A 7,566-nucleotide genomic window follows, 5' to 3' on the forward strand; every position below is an offset into this window, starting at 1 on the left:
CATAGAGGGTGCCAAGAGGAACAAAGGGCCTAGTTGTATGTGATCTGATAGTGGCCACTTGTCCTGCATGCAACTCTTCTCCAGTCCAGGCTTTGATGTCTGAAAGGGCTCCTTGCCAGGGACAGATTCCCCACCTAACCTGTCTCGCAGTGGGTATCCTATCTGGGGTGAACAGATGTTTCTTCAGGCCTCCCTAGGAGATCGAGCACACCACCATCTCAGAATGGTATTTGTGCAAAGTCCCCTTTGTCTTCAAGCCCTGAGTGAACCAGGATTCACCACCTTTAGTGTCTTCAGGCTGATGAGCACTTAACCTTTTTTGGGATCTGCATGAGTCAGCATAGCTCACAAAATCCTGCCTGGCGCTGGACTCTTTCTGAGCCATTGGTGCAGATCTCCTTGTCCCAGGGGCTCACATATGTGTGGCTACAAAACCAGCACTATTGCATTCGTGACGCAATCTCTTCTGCTGCCAGCTCGAGACTTCGCTATGCTAAGCAGAGGTTTTCTTATTTCATATAACCCCATCCCATGTGCCAGCGCTTGGGTTTAGATGTCTTCAGAAAACCCTTGCTGTGTCTATATTTTGGAGTGTTTTCTAGGTTTTCCCCACCTTCAGATTCAGAGTTTGCTTAAGGTCATTGATACTTTTTTTTTTTTTAATTTTTATTTAATTTTAATTTTTGTGCGTTGGTGTGAGGGTGTCAGATCTTGGAGTTACAGACAGTTGTGAGCTGCCATGTGGGTACTGGGAATTGAACCCGGGTCCTTTGAAAGAGCAGGCAGTGCTCTTAACCACTGAGCCATCTCTCCAGCCCCATTGATACTTTTTTGCTTGTTTTTGTTTTTGCTTTTTGAGAAGGTTTCTCTGTGTACCAACCTTGCCTGTCCTGGACTCACTTGCTAGATCAAGCTGGCCTCGAACTCAGAGATCCACCTGCTTCTGCCTCCGGAGTGCTGGGATCAAAGGTGTGCATCTTCTGTACATTGGGAGAGATAAAAATTTAGTTTTATACATGTGAATATCCTGTTTTTCTGGCACATTTGAAAAGGAACTATTATTGTTTTCGATGACACGTGCGTGTGTGCGTGCGTGTGTGTCTGTGTTACAAGAGACTGAGCTTAGAGCCTTGTGCGTGCTAGGTAAGAGCTCTACAATTGTGCTGCATCCCCCAAATTCAATGTATGTTTTTGGCACCGTGGTAGGAAATTTTGTGGAGGCAGCCACTGCATGGGTGTGACCCTGGGACCTCTGTTGTATTCCATCACTTGGCATGTCTGTGCCAGTACTCTTTAGTGTTGTTGTTTGTTTGTTGTCATGGCTCTGTAGTATGGCTTTGACAATGAGAACTGTAATGCCTCCCTCATTGTTCTTTGGCTTAGAATTGTTTTTACCTGCTGAGGCGGAGGTCTTTTATGCCTGTATGTGAATTTTAGATGTTTATCTAGCTCTGAGAAGAACGTCATTGGAATTTTTATGGAGACTGCATTGAAAAACGTATAAATTTTTTTTGTTTTGTTTTTTGTTTTTTTTTTTTTTGAGACAAGGTTGCTCTGTGTAGCCTTGGCTGTCCTAGACTCGCTTTGTAGATCAGGCTGGCCTCGAACTCACAGAGATCTGCTTGCCTCTGCCTCCCTGAGTGCTGGGATTACAAGCCTGTACTACCATGCCTGGTTTATGTATGGCTTTTTTTGAGATAGGGTCTCATTAGACAGCCCTAGCTGGCCTCAAGTTCTTTACGGACACCATGTTGTTCTTTTTTTTTTTACCATGTTGTTCTTGAACACATAGAAATTCACCTTCAGCTGCTTCTCAAGTGCTGGGATTAACGACAGGAGTCCCCATGCCTGGCACGTTACTAGGTTTTACTTCTATGTTTTTGAGACAGGGTCTCCCAATGTAGTTGTGATTGGCTTGAAAGTTACCATGTAGACCATGTTGGCCTCATATTCATAGAGATAAGCCTGCCTCTGCCTCCCTAGTGCTTGGATTAAAGACATTTGTAACCATGCTTGGCGTTACTAGGGATTTTTTTTAAAAGCTATTTTAAGTAGTATCCCCCCCCCAGTTAACTTCTCAACAACTTTTTATTGGCATTTTAGAAGGCAACTTAATTTTGTGTATTGATTTAATATCCTGTTACCTTGATGAAAGTGTATATCAAGATTAAGAAGGCCCTGTTGGAATCATGAGTGTCTTTCAAGTACTTTGGTGTCTTCTCTTCCTATGTGTACCCTGCTTCCTTGTGTCTCTGTCTTACTGCATAGCTAAGACTTTGGTCATTATGTTGGACAAGGACAGGAGCAGCGCTCATCTCATGCTTTCAGCTCCCCCCCCGACCCCACTTTGGTGTGATGTTGGCAGTCGGTCTCTGTAGGCAGCCTCTGTTGTGCTGAAATGCATCCATCTAGTCTGAATTTCTTCTGGGTCTTTACCAGGAAGATTGTGATATAAAACGTATGGTAAGTTACACGTGCTGTTTAAGCTCACTAAAAAGCTACACCTGGAGATAGCAGCCCAACACCTCCATTTCAGACCCAAACACGTTGGCTCAAAATGTTCCCCAGGGCTCCTTGTTCGGGCTTGGGCTGTCCCTAAACCTTGTTTTTAGCAAAAAAGAAAGGAGCAGAGTAAAACAGCTCAAAAGTAAAAGTCGTGTTCTCTTGTTAATGGAAGAAGAGTGAGTTGTTTGAGTAAAGACATTGAGTCCTTGAGGACAGCTACAAGGAGAAACTCTTCCCAACAGAGGCTACTGTACTTCATCCTATCGTAAACAAACAAACAAACAAACAAACAAGAACAAAACCTCATGGTGGGAATGAAAACCCAGAAGCTCATGCATGGAGAAAATAGTCTTCATTGACTGAAAATGTCAGATCAGACACTCTGTCCTGTTTCAGCAGTTTTCTGGTGTAATTTGATAATATGATTTTTCTTTTGATTGTTCTCCAAACCAGCCTACAGGAATTGTTCCTGCTGGATGTTGTAAGCACCTTACTTGATGCTGTTTCCATCTGCTTACTATCTGTTCTTTTGCTTGCTTCATGCTTTATAAACTCACTCATCTGAAACGAGTGTCTCACGTAGATCATTCCCTCTGTAGACAAGGGTGTGTTGCACATTAAAAGGCCTTTCCTGAATCTGTGGAGATACTGTATAATTCCTCTCATTGAGTCTATTTATGTTTTACATTGCTTTTATTGATTTGTACATGTTAAGCCCATCTTGAATCTCTAGGATGAAATCACCTTAGTAACGGTGTACGACTTTCTTAATCTGATCTTTAATATGGTTTGTAGGAAATTTACTGATTTTTTTTTTCAGCTGTGGTCATTGAGGAGACTGTCTTGTAGGGATTTTGTTGTTGTTGTTGCTACTGTTGTTTCGTTATCTGGTTTGGGTATGGGATGCTGCTGGCTTCATAAAGTGGCTGGCGAGTGTTCCTCTTTCCACTCTGTGGCGTGATTGGAGGATTTTTGGAACTAGCTCTTCTTTAAAGGTTTGTCAAAGCCAGGCATGGTGGCGCACACCTGTAATCTCAGCACTTGGGAGGCAGAGGCAGGCAGATCTCTGAGTTCAAGGCCAGCCTGGTCTACAAAGTGAGTCCTGGACAGCCAAGGCTACACAGAGAAGCCCTGTTTTGAAAAACCAAAATAATTAATAAATAAACGAACAAACAGGTAAAGGTTTGGCAAGATTTGACAGTAACTTCATCTTATTCTGAGCTGCCTTAAAAGGTCTTTCTTACTTTTTGGGGAGGGTATTTTATTTTAAATTATGTGTATGGGGTTTTGCTTGCATGTATGTCTGTGCACCACATGTATGCAGTGCTTACAAAAGTCAGAAAAGAGCATCTAGTCCTCTGGCACTGGAGTTACAGAGTGGTGAGCCACCATGTAGGAGCTGGGAATTTGGTCCTAGTTCTCTGGAAGAGTGGCCGGTGCTCTAACCACTGAGAAATCTTTCCAGTCCTTTGGTGACTCTTGGTCCATGGATGTCTTTAGCAATGAACTCTGTTTCTCACAGACAGCAAAAAGCTGGGTCTATTTTTGTTTTTGTTGTTGTTTTTAATCCAGTCAAGCAGTTTTCATAAAAAGGAAAACTTTTTTTTTTTTTTACATACTGGTAAGAAAATGTACTTACTATCCAAAATATATAAAGAACTCAAGAAATTAAACACCACCAAACCAAATAACCCAATTGAGAAATGGGGCTTGGAACTAAACAGAGAATTCTCAACAGAGGAATATCAAATGGCTGAGAAACACTTAAAGAAATGCTCAACCTCGTTAGTCATCAGGGAAATGCAAATCAAAACAACTCTGAGATTCCATCTTACACCCATCAGAATAGCTGAGATAAAAAATTCAAGCGACACCGCATGCTGGCGAGGATGTGGAGAGAGAGGAACACTCCTTCATTGCTGGTGGGAATGCAAGCTAGTACAGCCACTTTGGAAATCTATCTGGTACTATCTCAGAAAAATGGGAATAGGGCTTCCTCAAGACCCAGCTATTCCACTCCTTGGAATATACCCAGAAGATGCTCCAGCACACAACAAGAAAATTTGCTCAACCATGTTCACAGCAGCCTTATTCATAATAGCCAGGACATGGAAACAGCCTAAGTGTCCCTCAGTAGAAGAGTGGATAAAGAAACTGTGGTACATATACACTATGGAATACTACTCAGCTATTAAAAACAAGGAATTCCCGAAATTTGTGGACAAATGGATTGAGCTAGAAATGATCATAATGAGTGAGCTAACCCAGAAGCAGACTCAAATAGTATATACTCACTTATATCTGCATACTAGCCCAAGGGGCATGCCCCATGAAAGCCCTCACTTACCAGGAAACTGGGACAGAGGGGAGGACATCCTACTGGGACTCTAGATGAGAGAAGCATGGGAGAATAGCAAAGTAGAAGGATCCAGAGGGTCCTAGAAACCTACAAGTAGAACATTATGATAGGCAGATTTGGGCCCAGGGGTCCCGCTCAAACTAAGGCACCAGCCAAGGACAATACAGGCGGTAAACTTTAAACCCCTACCCAGAATGGACAGAACATTCTCCACAGTTGAGTGGAGAGTGGGGTATAACTTTCATACAAACTCTGGTGCCTCACATTTGACCATGTCCCCTGGAGGGGGAGACCTGGTGGCACTTAGAGGAAGGATAGCAGGTTACCAAGAAGAGACTTGATACCCTATGAGCATATACAGGAGGAGGAAGTCCCCCTCAGGAACAGTCATAGGTGAGGGGAATAAAGGGAAAATGGGAGGGAGGGAAGAATGGGAGGATACAAGGGATGGGATAACCATTGAGATGTAACAAGAATAAATTAATAAAAAAAATGTACTTACTGAAATTGTGATTAAAAAAAGAAAAAAGGAAACTATAAGGAGACTAGCTACCCCTTATGGCTTTGGTAGGTTAAATTCAGGCTACCTGCTTGCCAATTGCTCCCCATTCTTGGGCCCCCAGGGCAATTCAGTATCAAATAGGTTCTTTCTCAAGTGGGCACTTGGCCCATGTCCGCTGAGTCACATACAGTGATGAAGTATATTCATTCTGTAATACTGATCCCACTGTCTCATCAAGATGCTCAACTGGTCTTGTCCTGAGGAAGTGCCTTTTCTCCAGGACTGCCTGGCATCCATTGAGGAGGCTTTACTTCCACTTCTCCTCCATCTACCATGGACCCATGTGCCTCGAACTGGGTTGGGCCTGGCTTCTTTCCTGTGCATCAATCACCAAGTTTCTCTCCACGCTTTTCAGGTTGCTCTTGTGAATTTCCGAGCTTCTTCTTTGCTCTCTTTCACTAGGAGAGAGTCTATGTCTGTTTCTTTGTTTTATTCTGACACTCTGTCACCTGGTCACACAGAGGCAGCCTCTAGTCTGCTGTCTTACTCAGAAGCAGAACCCATGCTTACAGAGCAATTTGTCCACACCCAGCCTGGCAAGAGGCCTGCAGCTCAGGGATGACATGGTGTCCAACGGGAGTTCAATTCAGTTTAAATCCAGTTCTGCTCAAGTCTGACTCTGAGGCCAACTTCACCATTGTGATGCAAAGGATGCCAGCTACATGCCACAAAGCTTATGCCAGCCACCAAGTACCTGTCCTTTCGCATCTCGCAGCCCACTCATGTTTTAGTGATTTTCCTATTGCCCAGTTCTTAGAAGGATCTGAAATTACATTCTTGGGAGACAGGCTGGCCAAAAGCTTTTGCTCTCTGGAAAGATGAGAAGACAGAAGGCAAAGAGAAAGGGTATTTTGTCTTATTGCTCAAGAATATTTTATTCTAGAGCCCGAAGAGATGACTCAGAAGTTACAGGCACTGGCTGCTCTTGCAGAGGATCCAAGCTCCATTCCCAGAGCCACATGGTGACTCACAGTCATATGTAACTCTAGTTACAGGGGATGATATGCCCTCTTCTGGTCTCTGCAGGTACCAAGCATGTACATACCGCCCAGATATATACATAGGAAAAAGCACGCATACACAAGAAATAAAAATAAAAAAAATGTAACAAACACTTCATTCTTGTCTTTGAGAAAACAGAGAGGATGGATAAAATAAAAGGCTTAAGTATAGACATAAAAATAAGCTGGCAGCTTGAAAAACAAAGCGTTTAGGGAGTGATACTGTGTTGGCTAGTCAGATGTCAACTTGACCCAAGCTAGAGTTAACCTAAAAGGAGGGAATTTCAACTGTGAAAATGTCTCCATAAGATCCAGATGTAGGGCATTTTCTTAATTGGTGATTGATGTGGGATAGTCCATCCCATTATGCCATCCCTGGGATGGTGCTACTGGGTTCTATGAGAAAGCAGGCTGAGCAAGCCATGAGGAACAGGACCTCAGTGGCTTCTGCATCAGCTCCTGCCACCACGTTCCTGGCCTGCTTGGCTTCTGTCATGACTTCCTTTGATGATGAACAGAAATATGGAAGGGTAAGCCAAACAAAACACTTTCCTCAGCTTGCTTTTTGGTCATGGTGTTATGTCACAGCAATAGAAACCCTAAGACAGAGACGTTTAGGCAGTAAGTAATAAAGTACTGTGGTGATGCAAAAAGTCATGTGACATTTTCAATATAGACAATAAGTGATTATAATTAGCACTCACTCACTAACTAAAGATATCAGTGTACTACATGTAAAAATATAATTGCAAGTGTAAAAATAATTAATGAAAAAGGTACATGAATGGCTAAAATAAAAAATTCAAGTGACACCACATGCTGGTGAGGATGTGAAGAGAGAGGAACACTCCTTCATTGCTGGTGGGAATGCAAACTAGTGCAACCACTTTGGAAATCTATCTGGTGCTTTCTCAGAAAAATGGGAATAGGGCTTCCTCAAGACCCAGCTATTCCACTCCTTGGGATATACCCAGAAAATGCTCAGGGACATATGCTTAACCATGTTCACAGCTATTCATAATAGCCAAAACATGGAAACAGCCTAAGTGTCCCTCAGTAAAAGAATGGATAAAGAAACTGTGGTACATCTACACTATGGAATACTACTCAGCTATTAAAAACAAGGAATTCCCAAAATT

Source organism: Acomys russatus, chromosome 29 (genome assembly GCF_903995435.1).
Source record: "Acomys russatus chromosome 29, mAcoRus1.1, whole genome shotgun sequence".
NCBI lineage: Eukaryota > Metazoa > Chordata > Mammalia > Rodentia > Muridae > Acomys > Acomys russatus.